This window comes from Leptodactylus fuscus, chromosome 5 (genome assembly GCF_031893055.1).
Source record: "Leptodactylus fuscus isolate aLepFus1 chromosome 5, aLepFus1.hap2, whole genome shotgun sequence".
In the NCBI taxonomy this organism is placed as follows: domain Eukaryota; kingdom Metazoa; phylum Chordata; class Amphibia; order Anura; family Leptodactylidae; genus Leptodactylus; species Leptodactylus fuscus.
In genome coordinates this window covers 111,070,001-111,090,323 of record NC_134269.1, presented here as the reverse complement: position 1 = coordinate 111,090,323, position 20,323 = coordinate 111,070,001, and the positions used below count along the sequence as shown (strand labels likewise).

At 43.0% G+C, this 20,323-nt stretch overlaps 1 protein-coding gene across 1 annotated transcript in view; it reads left to right on the top strand.

Annotated features, from left to right (window-relative positions):
* The window catches only part of GRM3 (glutamate metabotropic receptor 3), a 180,626-nt gene that overhangs the window by 125,602 nt on the left and 34,701 nt on the right, over positions 1–20,323 (top strand). The window lies entirely within an intron of this gene.

The following is a 20,323-nucleotide window of genomic DNA, read 5'->3' as shown; positions in this document are numbered from 1 at the left end:
TGGGACATAATTTATTTAAAACATCTGCCATCTCCTAAAATCGAATTAAAGGGACATGTTCTGATTATGACCCATTTGCTTAGTCATGGGCATGAAGGAACTGCCTGTGAATTTTGTGTGCATGGTGAAACATACGGTTCATGCAGCCATCGCAGACTGGAATCTGTTTTTTTCTCTAAAATGAAAATCACAGAGAGGTCCCCAATGACCCATTTTTCTATTTTTTTACTGCCGCTCCAGATCTACAGATATTTCAATTAAAATAATATTATAGGGCAATGCTTATTCATATAAATGTATTTCAGTAATTCACAGAAGTCCTCTAAAGTCATCCTCTGCATTTACAAGCCTGGACCTAAGACAAAGGCAGGTTATAACAAAGAGCTCTGCCTGATAATATGGGTCCTAATGCAGTAAGGGTAATATTCCCTGTTCTCTATGATGATATTGTGACCTAGAAAAGAGATTAAATAAGTGGTGTACTATGAATAGTTAGCAAAATTTTAGCAGTTATTAGCCTACCGGAAAATATATTGACTCATTGCAAGTAGTTTATTGGTGTTTAATGTGAATTGTGCTATTTAGAGTACCCTGCATATATCATAAGTGTATAATCTCTTGAACAGAAAAATGAAAGACATGACATGCTATTATACGTAAAAGAGAAAAGTTTTGAGTTCAGATTTTTCTTGTGTATATAAAGTAAACCCCATATGCCAAATGAGAAGAATGAGGAGTCAACTCACAATCAATATACAATGATGGTGTTATTAAAGGGGCTCTATCAGCAAAATCATGCTGCTAGAGCCCCACATATGCGTGAATAGCCTTTAAAAAGGCTATTCAGGCACCGGTAAAGTTATATCAAACTAACCCCCCGTTTTAAAATAATAACCTAAAAAAGAATGTGCTCTACTTACGAATCGTGCACGCTGGGCGGGCATTCTGGGTGTGTCTTCATCTTCATCCCCGCCTCTTCTTCCTCCGACGTCCTCCGGTCCCGTCCTCCACCGGCGCTCGCTCGCGGACACTGATATTAAAAAACGGCCTGGGCGCATGCGCAGTAGCACGCGGCTTCTACTACGGCTACTGCGCATGCGCCTAGGCTATTTTTTTTATCAGTGTCCGCGAGCAAGCGCCGGAGGAGGACGGGACCGGAGGAAGAAGAGGCAGGGATGAAGATGAAGACACACCCTGAATGCCCGCCCAGCGTGCACGATCCGTAAGTAGAGCACATTCTTTTTTAGGTTATTATTTTAAAACGGGGGGTTAGTTTAATATAACTTTACCGGTGCCTGAACAGCCTTTTTAAAGGCTATGCACGCATATGTGGGGCTCTAGCAGCATGATTTTGCTGATACAGCCCCTTTAATTCACTGATATTGTCATTGAACATCAAAATAAAAGCCTCTTTATAAGGCTAGGTTCACAACTGAGCCGGCTCTCCACTGGGGGATTCTGTTACCCATTCCACATGAAAAATGCAGAATGGGAAATGAAATCCCCCAGTGAAGAGCAGAGAAAATCGCTGCAAGCATCATTTGTGCGGGCAGTGCGCGGTAAGCACACGGACCCCATTATAGTCTATGGGAACCATGTGCTTTTACAGCAAAGCGCTTGAAATTGCAATTGTATTCCGTCTGGAGGGACTCCATGCGGACTGTAACCAGACAGAATACATACGCTATTGTGAACCAGGGGTAACATAACTAGAGATGAACAAACACTATTCGAAACAGCCGTTTCGAATAGCACGCTCCCATAGAAATGAATGGACGTAGCCAGCACACAGGGGGTTAAGCGACCGGCCGCCGGCAAAGTCTGCGTGCTGGCCGCTTCCATTCATTTCTATGGGAGCGTGCTATTCTGAACGGCTGTTCTGAATAGTGTTTGCTCATCTCTAAACATAACCTCTTCACCTATCTTTAAGGGGGCATTCAGACTACCATTGGTGACTGTCAGCAGTGTCCATAGCTATTGTCCGTTACAAGATTTTAGCAACGGACACTAACTGAACCGGGATTTTATCTTGTGTCCGTTTGTACCCAAGTCCATTTTTTCCCAGCAGACAAAAAAATCCTACACGCAGGACTTTTCTGGGCGTAAGAAAAAACGGATGGCAAGTGTCCAGTTCTTTTTTAACATTGAAGTCTATAGGCAACGGACTTATAACAGACAGTAACTGGTAGCCATCAGTTACTGTCCGTTTGTGTCCGTTATGATAGGTGTCCGATATTTGTTTTTTAATGGACACCTTCATAACGGAATTCAACGGTAGTGTGAATTCTGCCTAAGCTCTCCTCCTTATCAGGAAAAGAGATAAGAATAATCATTCAAGACACAAATGTAACATACAGGAGGTTATCTAATGGCTTTTCCACGTCACTACTTGGTGGCTATAAGCAGAAGGAAGCCTACAGTAATGTCTTAGATTTTTATGCATTTGCACTGGCCAGTTACTTTTACCGCCTGTGAGTAAGCAGTGATTCATAAAGATAACTGGCTATTCCAAAAAGACCTTAATAAATCTATAAAAAGGTTACACTCTATTTAGTAGAAACAAAAATGATTATTTTCACTGATAAACGTGTTTCTATATGTAAAGTGTACATGAAGTGACAAGTTTCATCGGGAAACGTGTGTGGGAGTTAATGAGTGGGTTTGATAACATCTTCATATCCCGTCAGAGAAATGTAAACAAATGTGTTACTGTGACAAACTGTTAAGGAATTTTTTTAACTGCACTGACTGTTAATGTAAAATTAAGGAAATACTAAAAAAAAATTCTGTCTCTTCACCACATATAAGTTAACTGATTTTCTGTTGCACAATAATCCACTTAGCTATGCCCTATTTAGTGCTTACTGTAAATAGTAGTCATACATTAGGTACAGCATATAGCGTAAATGGACAGTTTTATAGGATAAACTTGGCTACTAGATGATAAAATAAAACAAGAGCAAAACTGGAATCAAAATACATTCAGAGTATAGCAGGCCACATTCACATTTGTGGTAAATAAATCTTTCACAATTAAGTCTGGCGCACCACTATTTGTTATAGATTATACAGTGCTAAATCCATTAAAACTATTTAAAATCCATTTGTCATTGTATAAGTATCTAAACCTTTTTTCTATCTGCCATTTTATAGGTATGCAGGTCTGTGTTAGGATCGGATTTTGCAGGTTTCTGTCCCGGCACACAGCGCCACCTGCGGGTCAATCCAACTCTCATCCTCGGCCTTATGCAGTGAGGTGACTGGAGTCTAAGTCCCATTTTCCCCCTACTGAGCACGCTTGAACTTTTTGGAGCCACTCAGAGGCTAAGTCCCGTTTTGGCCATACTGATGATGACCGGTGAGGTCATGGCCACCGCCCTGTTGGGTGGGGACTTGCCTTTATATGGTGTGAGCCGACGCCCACTAGGGGCTCACACTTTGTCTGAAAATTGGTTAATGACAGCAGTTCAGGGCTAGGTTCTAGTATTCAGGCAGGTTGCCAGACTAGGCCTCTGTGTGGAGATACCTCAGCCTCAATCTGGGCACTGTTAGTCAGGACCAGTAATCTCCTGAACTGTCAGCTCTACACTAGAACTTAGAGCGGTGGTCTCTGTTCCAGCCTGTGGTGCTGCCAGCAGGTTTGGTCTCTGAGTTAGCCTATTTATTTAAACTGTCTATTTCCTTTGTAACTCCTGGTTGTTTAAGGAGTCCTTTTGTGTTGCTGACCAGAGGTGACATTTAACCCTTGGCAGCTTGAACTGCACTAACGCCTCTGCCAGTGAAGCTAACTGGTGGTCTGCATTCAGACATACGGACGCGCACCTTGGCCTGTGGACCTCACTGCAGTGTCCTGCAGTCTAGCGGTTCTGTAGTTAAAGAATATTATTTTTATAGATATACACAGAACCGTAACAGTATGCAAATAATAGTTGACCTGGCACCTGTAACGGTAAATTGTAAGGCTCAGTGCGGGAGCGCACTGGAGCAGTTGCAGCTCTTACCCGGACACCAACCTACAATCTAGGTGGTGATAAAGCATACAGTAATAGGAAAAAAACACAAAATTGTAGAGCACTACTGAAAAATTGGCTGATTGCCGAATAGGTGTCTTTATCATGCCATTTGTTTTTTTGCTGTGCAGCCTGTGTTTCTCCATGTAGCCATCCTCCTATTGCTGATGTGATGCTGATCACATTGATGTGGTGGGTTAATCCGATGCATTGTACCATGGCCAGCATTCTGGATGAGATTTTACCAAATCTCTTCCATTTACTGAGACCAAAACCAACAGTGCAAGATGACCTGTACTGTGGGTTTTCAATACACAACATGGCGATTTATGGTGCGAGATTACCCCACAGCTTTGCGCTGCAAAGGCTGCAAACAGTGTGATACAAGTGATGTGAAGTGGTATGCAGGTATTTCAGAAGGCTTTTGTTTAAGAGGCTTTAGAGAAAACACAATGCTAAATTTCTATTACTTAAATTCAGCAGTATGTCTCTTTGCCACCTCAGACATATGCTATTATTTTACTTAATAGGATTACATTAAAGAGGACCTTTCACCACTTTTGGGCACATGCAGTGTTATATACTGCCAGAAAGCCGACAGTGCGCTGAGTTCAGCGCACTGTCGGCTTTCCCGATCTGTGCCCGGTGTAAAGAGCTTACGGTGCCGGTACCGTAGTGCTCTATGGTCAGAAGGGCGTTTCTGACCATTAGCCAGAGACGTCCTTCTGCCTCGCGGCGCCAATCGCGCTGTGCTGTGGAGCGGGGAGGAACGCCCCCTCCCTCTGCTCACACAGCAAGTCCATAGACGAGCATTATCAGGAGAGGGAGGGGGGAGTTCCTCCCCGCTCCACAGCACAGCGCGATAGGCGCCGCGAGGCAGAAGGACGTCTCTGGCTAACTGTCAGAAACGCCCTTCTGACCATAGAGCACTACGGTACCGGCACCGTAAGCTCTTTACACCGGGCACAGATCGGGAAAGCCGACAGTGCGCTGAACTCAGCGCACTGTCGGCTTTCTGGCAGTATATAACACTGCATGTGCCCAAAAGTGGTGAAAGGTCCTCTTTAAGGTTCTTTTAGTGTAAGTGTACAGTATTTTGCTTTTTAGTTTCAAAATTTAAACACTAAGCAGAATTCTATATTATTGTGGAATAAAATATATATAGAAAATACATTTTATAGCACATTTGGTTTTGTTCAGTTATTCCAATACTTCTGCTGCTTAAATAAAACAGCAAAACTGTAAAGTAATAAAACTGATAGACAAGATCAAAAACCTGCAGAAAAGAATCGACAGCTGGAGAAGGAAAATCATTAAACGGCACAAATCACTAATGCATAACTAATTGGGAACTAATACTACATTTGCATTACATACAATCCATAAAACTTTTAATTATATTTACATGCTGCTAACAGGAGGCAGGACAGAAGGAAAATGCCTTTCATTTCCATTATTACAGCAAACAGAAACCTCTGTTCTCCTCTGTATGGCCAAATGTGGCCCTCTGGAAAATGAAAACATGGTGGTGGATCTGATGAAGTCTGGCTCTTCTAGACAGAGTCTAGCTACATTACTAAGCCATACTTTTTGGACAGGCATAAGTTTATCAGTATAACAGAGGGGGTTTGTCACTGGGCACATTTCTTCATGATATCTTAAAATTCATATAATAAATTTAGGTCTACCATTTCTACTAGAGATGAGCGAACAGTGTTCTATCGAACACATGTTCGATCGGATATCAGGGTGTTCGCCATGTTCGAATCGAATCGAACACCACGTGGTAAAGTGCGCCAAAATTCGATTCCCCTCCCACCTTCCCTGGCGCCTTTTTTGCACCAATAACAGCGCAGGGGAGGTGGGACAGGAACTACGACACCGGGGGCATTGAAAAAAATTGGAAAAAGTCATTGGCTGCCGAAAACAGGTGACCTCCATTTTAGACGAATAGTGGATTTCAAATCCGGGTCATATGAGAATGTGAACTTTGTGACTATGAGACAGGGATAGCTGTACAGGCAGGGATAGCTAGGGATAACCTTTATTTAGGGGGGAATGTTATTAAAAATAACTTTTTGGGGCTCTATCGGGTGTGTAATTGTGATTTTTGTGAGATAAACTTTTTCCCATAGGGATGCATTGGCCAGCGCTGATTGGCCGAATTCCGTACTCTGGCCAATCAGTGCTGGCCAATGCATTCTATTAGCTTGATGAAGCAGAGTGTGCACAAGGGTTCAAGCGCACCCTCGGCTCTGATGTAGCAGAGCCGAGGCTGCACAAGGGTTCAAGCGCACCCTCGGCTCTGATGTAGGAGAGCCGAGGGTGCACTTGAACCCTTGTGCACCCTCAGCTCTGCTACATCAGAGCCGAGGGTGCGCTTGAACCCTTGTGCACACTCTGCTTCATCAAGCTAATAGAATGCATTGGCCAGCGCTGATTGGCCAATGTATTCTATTAGCCTGATGAAGTAGAGCTGAATGTGTGTGCTAAGCACACACATTCAGCTCTACTTCATCGGGCTAATAGAATGCATTGGCCAGCGCTGATTGGCCAGAGTACGGAACTCGACCAATCAGCGCTGGCTCTGCTGGAGGAGGCGGAGTCTAAGATCGCTCCACACCAGTCTCCATTCAGGTCCGACCTTAGACTCCGCCTCCTCCGGCAGAGCCAGCGCTGATTGGCCGAAGGCTGGCCAATGCATTCCTATGCGAATGCAGAGACTTAGCAGTGCTGAGTCAGTTTTGCTCAACTACACATCTGATGCACACTCGGCACTGCTACATCAGATGTAGCAATCTGATGTAGCAGAGCCGAGGGTGCACTAGAACCCCTGTGCAAACTCAGTTCACGCTAATAGAATGCATTGGCCAGCGCTGATTGGCCAATGCATTCTATTAGCCCGATGAAGTAGAGCTGAATGTGTGTGCTAAGCACACACATTCAGCACTGCTTCATCACGCCAATACAATGCATTAGCCAGTGCTGATTGGCCAGAGTACGGAATTCGGCCAATCAGCGCTGGCCAATGCATTCTATTAGCCCGATGAAGTAGAGCTGAATGTGTGTGCTAAGCACACACATTCAGCACTGCTTCATCACGCCAATACAATGCATTAGCCAGTGCTGATTGGCCAGAGTACGGAATTCGGCCAATCAGCGCTGGCTCTGCTGGAGGAGGCGGAGTCTAAGGTCGGACCTGAATGGAGACTGGTGTGGAGCGATCTTAGACTCCGCCTCCTCCAGCAGAGCCAGCGCTGATTGGTCGAGTTCCGTACTCTGGCCAATCAGCGCTGGCCAATGCATTCTATTAGCTTGATGAAGCAGAGTGTGCACAAGGGTTCAAGCGCACCCTCGGCTCTGATGTAGCAGAGCCGAGGCTGCACAAGGGTTCAAGCGCACCCTCGGCTCTGATGTAGCAGAGCCGAGGGTGCACAAGGGTTCAAGTGCACCCTCGGCTCTGCTACATCAGAGCCGAGGGTGCGCTTGAACCCTTGTGCAGCCTCGGCTCTGCTACATCAGAGCCGAGGGTGCGCTTGAACCCTTGTGCACACTCTGCTTCATCAAGCTAATAGAATGCATTGGCCAGCGCTGATTGGCCAATGCATTCTATTAGCCCGATGAAGTAGAGCTGAATGTGTGTGCTAAGCACACACATTCAGCACTGCTTCATCACGCCAATACAATGCATTAGCCAGTGCTGATTGGCCAGAGTACGGAATTCGGCCAATCAGCGCTGGCTCTGCTGGAGGAGGCGGAGTCTAAGGTCGGACCTGAATGGAGACTGGTGTGGAGCGATCTTAGACTCCGCCTCCTCCAGCAGAGCCAGCGCTGATTGGTCGAGTTCCGTACTCTGGCCAATCAGCGCTGGCCAATGCATTCTATTAGCCCGATGAAGTAGAGCTGAATGTGTGTGCTTAACACACACATTCAGCTCTACTTCATCGGGCTAATAGAATGCATTGGCCAATCAGCGCTGGCCAATGCATTCTATTAGCGTGAACTGAGTTTGCACAGGGGTTCTAGTGCACCCTCGGCTCTGCTACATCAGATTGCTACATCTGATGTAGCAGTGCCGAGTGTGCATCAGATGTGTAGTTGAGCAAAACTGACTCAGCACTGCTAAGTCTCTGCATTCGCATAGGAATGCATTGGCCAGCCTTCGGCCAATCAGCGCTGGCTCTGCCGGAGGAGGCGGAGTCTAAGGTCGGACCTGAATGGAGACTGGTGTGGAGCGATCTTAGACTCCGCCTCCTCCAGCAGAGCCAGCGCTGATTGGTCGAGTTCCGTACTCTGGCCAATCAGCACTGGCCAATGCATTTCTATGGGGAAAAGTTAGCTTGCGAAAATCGCAAACTGACAGGGATTTCCATGAAATAAAGTGACTTTTATGCCCCCAGACATGCTTCCCCTGCTGTCCCAGTGTCATTCCAGGGTGTTGGTATCATTTCCTGGGGTGTCATAGTGGACTTGGTGACCCTCCAGACACGAATTTGGGTTTCCCCCTTAACGAGTTTATGTTCCCCATAGACTATAATGGGGTTCGAAACCCATTCGAACACTCGAACAGTGAGCGGCTGTTCGAATCGAATTTCGAACCTCGAACATTTTAGTGTTTGCTCATCTCTAATAGTGATGTGTTGGTACACCTTAAGGGCAGATCTGAGTCAGGCGATATGTTGGATTCACATAGTTAGAACACTGTTCCTATATTTTAATTGTGCAGTTTTGCAAATGCCTAGAGTGCTTTAATATAATAAACCCGCTATAACCTTTTTATACCAGTTATTTTGGTAGCAGAGATGAATTCAGGGATTGGTGGCATATTCTGGATGATGAATAATGAGCCTAAAATATAGTCATAGATGGAAAAAGACTCATGGTAATATAACCTAGAGAAATGATGCTTTCACATGGTAAGGAGAAGAGGTTGTTCCATTCAGACAATCCCTGTCCATATGTCGCACATAGTAATATCATAGAGGGGGTTTCTTGCCTGGATAAATCCTGCTTTCACTCATTACCACTATGTATGTCTTGGTTACCATTTTATTTCTCTTAGGAATCTCAGTGTTTGTGTTTCTCCACCTTGCAGCCATCACTTTAAGGTTACCATGCCCACTAGTCAAACTCTACCAGGGTTTGCTCAACCCATCAAAGTCTTGAGATGTAAATCAAATCAAAGTCCTGCTTCACCATCCAATCTTGGATTTAGCATAGACATTTGCCTGAGATTGTTAATGCAGCTCGGCTCCTTGTGTTCTTGTGTTTAACTCCCTGACTTTGTTGATATCCTAGTTTCTGACATTTGGCTTGGTCTTCTGGAGTAGGGCCATGGGGTTACTAGTTTGGTTGTTTATCTGTGGGTGTGCTTATGTTCTAGTATCAAGTTCGGGCTTTGCAAACTGAATCCTGAGTGGCATAGCCCAACCTGCTTTGCAGCAAGTTCTGATGAAAATATCAAGGGTACCTTAGATTGCTAAAATTATATTGGATTATTTGCCTACTTGTCAACAGTAGACCTTATCTATTTCATAACAATTTTGTTTTAGCAGAAGTGATGCCATGAATGTCAGTGTATTCTCATTCAAAGAAACAGTTTTGCAGATTAAACAACCCCTTAAGGCTAAGGCCCCACAGGACATCCCGCAGCAAAGATGCTCTGTGGGAAAAACCGCGGTGGCAACGCATTCATTGCGGTTCTTCCCACAGCACTTTAAACAGAAAGTTTGTAGAGTTTTCCTCCGCAGACTCTGTTACAATTATATCTATGAGGAAAGCGCTGGCATTTCCGTAGATATAATTGACATGCTATGATTTCCAAAACCGCGCCGGTTTTGGAAATCACAGCATGTCTGCACCACGATTTTTACAGCAAAGTGGGCATGGGATTTGCTAGAATCCCATACACTTTGCCTGTGCTGTTTCCCATGGGGCCCCGGCCTTTAGGACAAGACAGTCTTACAAAAATGCATGACACCACTTTTATCTTATTTAAGATAAATTCATAGTTACACTCCAAACTGTGTGTAAAGAACCAGAGTGATAGTCATGGCAGAAATTCAATTACATCCCTGAACCACAATGTACAGGTAGAGAAAACATGTAAATTAGACTTTGGGGCTAGGATGTGCTCCTTCACTCTATCTTATAGCCCAGATGATCACTGTAAATCTATTACATATTATTATTAAGCATATATGTATGTTTCCTGTCATGAATTAATAATTCCCCTAGTTTCATTAGTAACATGACAACTTAAAAATATAGATAGAGAAATAGAAGGATGAATAGATGAGAGATAGATAGATAGATAGATAGATAGATAGATAGATAGATTCTTACGCAAGGTCTGAGAGCTAACTTAGTACAACAACAAAGCATTTTCTATTCAAATATCAAGGCGGACACAGTGGTTGAACAAGAAGTTTGGCAGCAAGTCAAGCTGGAGCCCATGTCAGTTTGGTCAGATATCTGAAGATCACATAAAAGTAGAAAACATTGTGTCCTGAAGCTGTGCTATGCCTTACTGGTTACCAATTTGTGCTGGCATATGGGATTCTTTCATCTGGAACCTCAAGGTCTCAAATGATTGCTGAACTGGCAAAGAAACATTCATATCAAATTTTATTTCACGAATATTTCTTCTCATCCATCAATATCAAACACATGCACCTCCTCCACCTACCATGCTGTGCAGGCTCAAGAAAGGACACTCACAGCAACATTTGCTCTTCTTGGTTCATTCGCTTCTTAATGAAAGTGACAAATGAGATCAGTTAAAAAGCCTGCTGTATAAAATTTAAGTCATTCTGGCATCTATTTGTATACAATGTATAACATTCATGTATAGTTTGTATATGTTATATATGTTGTGTGTTCCCTTGATGGACTCTGCAACATAAAAAATAAATACACTCCTCAACATTGAAATTGAAGCACCAAAAAGAAGTCTTATGGAAATCACAAGATCGATAGCCATATTAATGATAAGAAAATGATTACCCCTTAAGGACATGGCCAAAAACTACCTTAAGGACATGGCCCTATTTTTCAAAACTGACATGTCTCACTTTATATGCCAATAACTTTGAGACACTTTAACTTACCCAAGTGACTTTGAGGCTAAGAATCCATTCACACAGAGTTTTTTGGTGAGGATTTTGGCGCTGAAAATCCATGTGGAAAAAAAAGCCTCCCATTGACTTCACTGCGTTCCAGTGGAAAAAGGAACCCATTCAAGTCAATCGCAGGCTTTATTTTCCACGTAGATTTTCAGCGCCAAAATCCTTACCAAAAAAATCCATGTGAATGGACCCTTAGGCTCCACATTGTGGGAACACAGCTTTTTTTGTTGCAGATTTTGTTTTTAAAGATTTTAAAGGTCTATATATTAAAAGTTCCCCATAAATCAACCCATTTTCAAAACTGCACTATTTGGCTTTTGGAAACCAGATTTAGCTGGAATAGCTTGCAGGTGCCATGTCATATTTGGAGAGCCTTTAAAGTAAAATTACAATGGAAATCCCCAAAAAGTGACTCAATTTTGGAAACTCCACCATCATAAAATTAATTAAAGAGGTTGTCCAGACATTTTTTTTTTTCAATGCCTGGTCAACTGGAGCAGGAGGAAAAAAAAAAAAATGATACTCACCTGTCCCGAATGCTCCAGTGTCCTCCAGGTACAATCTGGTATGTTCCGGTGCTTCTCACAGCTTTCTTCCTGAGTTCTGCCAAAGCCGCTGATTATCCTCAGCGTGTCACGTTACTGTTGACATGTCCGCTGAAGGTCATTTAGCTCCAAATTTTTCATTTGCAGGGTTTAAAGAAGAAAAAACACCTCACAGTTCTTTAAACAATTTTTTTTCGAGATGGCAATACAACATATGTGTGCGTAAAATGCTGCATACAGTGCTGTAACTAGGAATGGCGGGGCCCTGTGGCGAACTTTTGACATTCCTGCGGGCTCTATTATGCCCCATAGTGGCCCCTGCACACTGTATTATGCCCCATAGTGGCCCCTGCACATACTATTATGCCCCATAGTGGCCCCTGCACACAGTATTATGCCCCATAGTGGCCCCTGCACACACTATTATGCCCCATTGTGGCCCCTGCACACTGTATTATACCCCATAATGAACACTCATGAACAAACATAAAAAACACTGTTAATTACCTATCTACAGGCTCCACTGCAGTCCTCGGTGGTGTTGGTCATCTTTAATGACGTACGGACATCGTATGACCCAGGACGCAGGTCCCGGTCAAGTGACGTCAGGGATGTCACACAACTAGGCCCGATGCGTGTATGGAGCGCAGAGAGGTAACAGTGTTTTTATGTTCCCTTACCTCTCCTTGACCCCTGATCATTATACTCGGGGGTCTGAAAAGACCCCGGAGTATAATAATAGTGCTTGTGGGGCCCGTGGCGTCACTTACCGAAGTCTGCATTTAGTGCATACTAGTGTCTGGGCTTAGTAATATATATCTCAAAAGCTTGTTATCTAAAAAGTATGCTGTAACAACAGACTGCAAAACCTGTACACAGTAAAGACATTAGACATGCAAAGATTACAATATTCTGCAGTAATCTGGAATCAGTAAAATGTTTGTGCATCTTAAAAAATTGAAGGTACTATTAGACTGGGTTACTATATACCGTAACTTGATTGGCTAGATTGTTTACTAGGGCTAAACCCCATTGACATTATAAGCCAATTATTCCTTAGAGCAAAAGCCAAAAAGGACACAGGGTAACACATGTACTCTTGGTTTAATATGGTGATTGTGAAACATGCAGAGCTGTATTTTTAACTATGACAAACAGTGACAAGATTCCTCTTTCTTGGGTCCGTCTATACAGACATGTACAAACTAGGAGCTGTCAGTCTGCTTTATACCACTGTATGGAGTGTAGCATAGTTGGTTGTGGTAGTGGAGAAGTACACAAAGATTGGCAGGGTTAATAGAATCAGCAGTAATATTAGATACATCCTTGAGTGGCACCAAAGGTGACTGCTTTCATCAGAGTCTGAGAGATGCTCTTTTTAAGCTCTTATTAGGATTCAGGCTTCGCTGCAGACTTCTAGCAGAAATCTCAAAATTGTTGATTCAACCTTTAAAATGCATAGGTAGGTACCTGCTGGTAGGTATGTGTTATGAAGTGGAATAGATTATTGGGAAATAAATTAAGCTTCTCTGTCTTCCATTATTAAAGGTTTGACAATGGCTGAGACATAAATCAATGAACTGCAACATTTAGAAACTGCTTAAATAAGCAATGCCTAATTCTCTGTTATAGACGGTAACATTTGTGATGTCAACTAGTTTCACTTATGAGGCTTGTTAGCAACATTATTGAAGGACTATACTAAGCACATAGATAAAGTGATGTATGTTACCACTAGGTACAGACTATACTGCTGACCTACCTGAAAGTAACATAACAAGTAACCATGGGGCCCCATAACGTGTACTCCTGTGTACACACAAAGCTGCTACATTGATTTTATAGTACAGACAAGGTACACAGTGATGACTCAATACTGAGATAATGTACACAGTGATGTCACAGGACAGGAATAATGCACACAGTGATGTCACAGGACAGGAATAATGCACACAGTGATATCACAGTACAGGAATAATGCACACAGTGATGTCACAGTATTGGAATAACGCACACAGTGATGTCACACTATAAGAATAATACAAAAAGTTCACTGTGTACACTAAGACATTACAACAAATGCAGAAAGTATCACTATGATGTCAAATACAGGATTAACAATCATAATGACAATCATTCTATTTATATAGTGCCTACATATTCCGCAGCACTTTACAAATCAGATGACATGAACAGACAATATGGAACATTACAATGTGATAAAGAAATAAACATATCAAACATATGATAGAGGGCACTGTTCACAAGAGCTTATAATCTTTGAGGAAATAGGAGGAGACAAGAGGTAAGAGGTCTGTCTTTTAATAAATATTGTCATATAAATGACACCATATACCTTACCAGCGTTGGATGGCGGATAGGGGCAACATGGACAAATGCCCAGTGGCCCCGGAGTCTGCAGCACTAGACATTTGATCTCATGACCTGGATGGGGGGAGCATAACTTATTAGTGTATTGGCGTGCTATACCCACCAATACTGTGGATATCTATGGTAGAGTAGGGAGTACTGACTATACTATGACCTGACAGTCCCATAACATGGTCTTTTGGTTGGTGGAGGTTGCAGTTGAATGGTTGTGGAGTTAAAAATGCAAATAGCTTTTCTCTTAGTTATTTTTTTCTGTCTTGGTAGCTTAGATTCGGGCTTAGCTACAGTGTCTATTCACTACTACTACAGTCTTATATTTCTAGTCTTGTCAAAACTTCACATTTCTGCCTCCCTGCCTCTATCTCTCTACAGTTGTTTACATTGCAACAATTCTAATAGTGAAGTTTTGCAAATTTGGCGCACATTGTCACATTTTAATCCATGCTTCAAGCAAGATGCACTATAAGGCATGTATGCCAACATTTTTCTTCTTTTAAACTGCACCAGGCATACTAATACTGTCCAAGTTTTAGACAGTGCAGAATTAGACTAGACAGTTTTGAAATGTGCCAGATCTACCGCCATGTTTGAAGCTGGATTGTAAATCTAACCCATTGTTAGAGCTTGTTCACATGGTTTTAATGGTACATTGAGAGTGAATTTGATGGACCTAAAAAAATTGTCAGTTGCAAAAATGAAAATTTTCTATCTGAATTAAGTCAGTTGAAATAGATCAGTGGGTTGGGTTAAAAAAGAAAGACCAGTAAAATTTGTCAGTTTTTAATGATCTGTTAAAAATGGTGGCAAAACAGATGACACCAGGCCATCAAAAAGGGACAAACAGACACAGGAAATTTGCACAATGGCTATCAAAAACAGTTGTGTGTATCCGTTAAAAATTGAATGGTCATTTGTGTAAAGCCTTAGACTGCATAGTTTGTTCATACCACTTATGAATTGGCTTCATTTCCAACAAAAAAGTGTCAAGATTTTGGTGTAGGGTCCTTCATATTAAACCCAACCCCTTTCTGACAAGCCCCTCCTCCTTCTCTAAGCTGTCCTCTGCAGCTCCTCTTGTCCACCTGTCATACCAAGTGCTGAAACTGTCAAAAAGTGTATAAAGTATTAATAAATATACTGTAAAGAATGTACTACTGGTTTGGGCACAAATTACACCAGAATTCTTTTTTTTTTTATGTAGATTGTGAGCCCCATATAGGGATCACAATGTACTTTTTTTTTCCATTAAAGTATGTCTTTGTAGAATGGGAGGAAACCCATGCAAACATGGGGAAAACATACAAACTTCTTGCAGATGTTGTTCCTGGTGGGATTTGAACCCAGGACTCCAGCGCTGCAAGTCTGCAGTGCTAACCACTGAGCCACCGTGTTGCCCCTACCAGAAGTCTTTCATGTTTTAAATAGTACACCTGCCCCAATATATCTTAAATTTAACACTCAACTAAGCCCCAGTAAATTAAAGAAACTGAGGTTATTTAGCTTAAAGAATCCTTTACAGGGTTTTTTAACTAACAGGTATAATTTTGCTCCATTTTCCTAAAACAAGACATTTACCTATTTAAAAACTTAAAACAAACCAGGTCAGATAATTTGGTCAAATCACACAGGTAATAACATTGTTCACAATTAAGAAGTATGCTTCATTTGCATAACAAAGTGAATATTTTAATGTTATGAATATTCTATAACCTTTTATTGGAAGCTAGATAACTAGGACAGTAAAATAGGTAATGGAATATACATTTTGAATTCTGGCCACAAAGAGCTTGAATGCATTATTTGTGATCATAGATGTTTCATTGTGTAGCTCAGTAGCATAGCTAACAAGTAACTAATACTGTATAACCATTGTTTGTGTTAGCTAGAAAGAAAGGGAATTCAATTTTGTACACTTAAGCCTTATTCCCATGTCCGCAGTTCTCATAATGTGGTGTCCACGTGTTTCGCAGAAACCATACATACTCATTCATTTCAATGTGTTTATGCAGATAGAAGCACCTCCTTTTGTTTTTCGTTCCTGTTGATGTATCACGGATGCATCATGACTATCTCTGGGTCCATGAAAAGAAAATGGATGACATTCATGTGTCATCTGTTTTTCATGGACCCAGAGATATTCAAAATATAAAAAGATAAAATGAAAATTTAAACAAAAAAACTTGGCATGAAAAGTAGATCAACCAAGGACAACACACCATTCACAAATAAGGGTAGGGTGCTGTTCATGAAAGGCATGGACTGTGGATGTGAATATGTGTATAAGGCATTTTTTGAGTAAGTGCCATATTGTTAACATTTGCAACATTTTACAGAATATGCGGCACAAGCTACCAGCTTACTAGGCTGTGTTCTATTCTGATGAACCCATTTTGATAGAATACAATGATTGAATATGTATTGATAAGTAGTGTTTTGTTGTAATGTCACCACAGAACTCAACATAAATCATTTGTATGCATTTATAGACAATTCTCTATTGTGACATAACAAAAGAGTGCACTAAAACAATCTAATCCGTATATAAAGGTTATCCTCTACTGTGATATCAGAATTAAGCAACCTACAGAGAGAAAACCATATAAAATAATAAGGTGCATACTATTAGTTTCTGATCTATTTTGGTGTCACAATATAATGCATCAAAAATAAGAAGCAACACCAGATGCAAAACAATCCCTTGTAACGAAAGCTCTTATTAATGAGTCTCATGACAATCTTATGTCTATAGTGTCAGCCTATTGAAAGGATCAAGTTTAATCCTTCTTGTACTAGAGTGATAAACAGTATTAAGGAGAGTTTAGTAGTTCTTTATAATCTGACCCTACTGAAATATACATCCATACTTGGCTAATCCAAGCATCCAACGTATGAGGAATCATGCACTAAGAGCGCTAAGTATATGGCCTCTTTAAAAGCCTTGGGGAAAGAATCATAAATTCTAAAAAGTGACATATAAATGAAAAATTTTCTAGTTATCCCATTGCCAAATTGTATTAATGTATGTGATACACCAATGTTCACTCAATTCATTTATATTCCACAGTGTTTATTTATGTTGGTTGTTAGGTATATGCACTTATTTACTTGGTTCAGTTTATGCACAAAGTATTCATTTAGTATGATCTATGCACAATGCATTTATTAATACGACTTGTAAAGTTGCAAAAGTAAAAGTTTTACATTTTTTTAGAACTATTTAACAAGTATCCATGCACCCCCTCCCCAAATCGCTTCTCCAGAGAGTCCCAAACACAAGTAGATCTTCTGATGGTTATTAGAGATGAGCGAACACTAAAATGTTCGAGGTTCGAAATTCGATTCGAACAGCCGCTCACTGTTCGAGTGTTCGAATGGGTTTCGAACCCCATTATAGTCTATGGGGAACATAAACTCGTTAAGGGGGAAACCCAAATTCGTGTCTGGAGGGTCACCAAGTCCACTATGACACCCCAGGAAATGATACCAACACCCTGGAATGACACTGGGACAGCAGGGGAAGCATGTCTGGGGGCATAAAAGTCACTTTATTTCATGGAAATCCCTGTCATTTTGCGATTTTCGCAAGCTAACTTTTCCCCATAGAAATGCATTGGCCAGTGCTGATTGGCCAGAGTACGGAACTCGACCAATCAGCGCTGGCTCTGCTGGAGGAGGCGGAGTCTAAGATAGCTCCACACCAGTCTCCATTCAGGTCCGACCTTAGACTCCGCCTCCTCCGGCAGAGCCAGCGCTGATTGGCCGAAGGCTGGCCAATGCATTCCTATGCGAATGCAGACTTAGCAGTGCTGAGTCAGTTTTGCTCAACTACACATCTGATGCACACTCGGCACTGCTACATCAGATGTAGCAATCTGATGTAGCAGAGCCGAGGGTGCACTAGAACCCCTGTGCAAACTCAGTTCACGCTAATAGAATGCATTGGCCAGCGCTGATTGGCCAATGCATTCTATTAGCCCGATGAAGTAGAGCTGAATGTGTGTGCTAAGCACACTCATTCAGCACTGCTTCATCACGCCAATACAATGCATTAGCCAGTGCTGATTGGCCAGAGTACGGAATTCGGCCAATCAGCGCTGGCCAATGCATTCTATTAGCCCGATGAAGTAGAGCTGAATGTGTGTGCTAAGCACACACATTCAGCACTGCTTCATCACGCCAATACAATGCATTAGCCAGTGCTGATTGGCCAGAGTACGGAATTCGGCCAATCAGCGCTGGCCAATGCATTCTATTAGCCCGATGAAGTAGAGCTGAATGTGTGTGCTAAGGACACACATTCAGCACTGCTTCATCACGCCAATACAATGCATTAGCCAGTGCTGATTGGCCAGAGTACGGAATTCGGCCAATCAGCGCTGGCTCTGCTGGAGGAGGCGGAGTCTAAGGTCGGACCTGAATGGAGACTGGTGTGGAGCGATCTTAGACTCCGCCTCCTCCAGCAGAGCCAGCGCTGATTGGCCGAATTCCGTACTCTGGCCAATCAGCATTGGCTAATGCATTGTATTGGCGTGATGAAGCAGTGCTGAATGTGTATTCCGAATTCCGTACTCTGGCCAATCAGTGCTGGCCAATGCATTCTATTAGCTTGATGAAGCAGAGTGTGCACAAGGGTTCAAGCGCACCCTCGGCTCTGATGTAGCAGAGCTGAGGCTGCACAAGGGTTCAAGCGCACCCTCGGCTCTGATGTAGGAGAGCCGAGGGTGCACTTGAACCCTTGTGCACCCTCAGCTCTGCTACATCAGAGCCGAGGGTGCGCTTGAACCCTTGTGCACACTCTGCTTCATCAAGCTAATAGAATGCATTGGCCAGCGCTGATTGGCCAATGTATTCTATTAGCCTGATGAAGTAGAGCTGAATGTGTGTGCTAAGCACACACATTCAGCTCTACTTCATCGGGCTAATAGAATGCATTGGCCAGCGCTGATTGGCCAGAGTACGGAACTCGACCAATCAGCGCTGGCTCTGCTGGAGGAGGCGGAGTCTAAGATCGCTCCACACCAGTCTCCATTCAGGTCCGACCTTAGACTCCGCCTCCTCCAGCAGAGCCAGCGCTGATTGGCCGAATTCCGTACTCTGGCCAATCAGCACTGGCTAATGCATTGTATTGGCGTGATGAAGCAGTGCTGAATGTGTGTGCTTAGCACACACATTCAGCTCTACTTCATCGGGCTAATAGAATGCATTGGCCAATCAGCGCTGGCCAATGCATTCTATTAGCGTGAACTGAGTTTGCACAGGGGTTCTAGTGCACCCTCGGCTCTGCTACATCAGATTGCTACATCTGATGTAGCAGTGCCGAGTGTGCATCAGATGTGTAGTTGAGCAAAACTGACTCAGCACTGCTAAGTCTCTGCATTCGCATAAGAATGCATTGGCCAGCCTTCGGCCAATCAGCGCTGGCTCTGCCGGAGGAGGCGGAGTCTAAGGTCGGACCTGAATGGAGACTGGTGTGGAGCGATCTTAGACTCCGCCTCCTCCAGCAGAGCCAGCGCTGATTGGTCGAGTTCCGTACTCTGGCCAATCAGCGCTGGCCAATGCATTCTATTAGCCCGATGAAGTAGAGCTGAATGTGTGTGCTTAGCACACACATTCAGCTCTACTTCATCAGGCTAATAGAATACATTGGCCAATCAGCGCTGGCCAATGCATTCTATTAGCTTGATGAAGCAGAGTGTGCACAAGGGTTCAAGCGCACCCTCGGCTCTGATGTAGCAGAGCTGAGGGTGCACAAGGGTTCAAGTGCACCCTCGGCTCTCCTACATCAGAGCCGAGGGTGCGCTTGAACCCTTGTGCAGCCTCGGCTCTGCTACATCAGAGCCGAGGGTGCGCTTGAACCCTTGTGCACACTCTGCTTCATCAAGCTAATAGAATGCATTGGCCAGCACTGATTGGCCAGAGTACGGAATTCGGCCAATCAGCGCTGGCCAATGCATCCCTATGGGAAAAAGTTTATCTCACAAAAATCACAATTACACACCCGATAGAGCCCCAAAAAGTTATTTTTAATAACATTCCCCCCTAAATAAAGGTTATCCCTAGCTATCCCTGCCTGTACAGCTATCCCTGTCTCATAGTCACAAAGTTCACATTCTCATATGACCCGGATTTGAAATCCACTATTCGTCTAAAATGGAGGTCACCTGATTTCGGCAGCCAATGACTTTTTCCAATTTTTTTCAATGCCCCCGGTGTCGTAGTTCCTGTCCCACCTCCCCTGCGCTGTTATTGG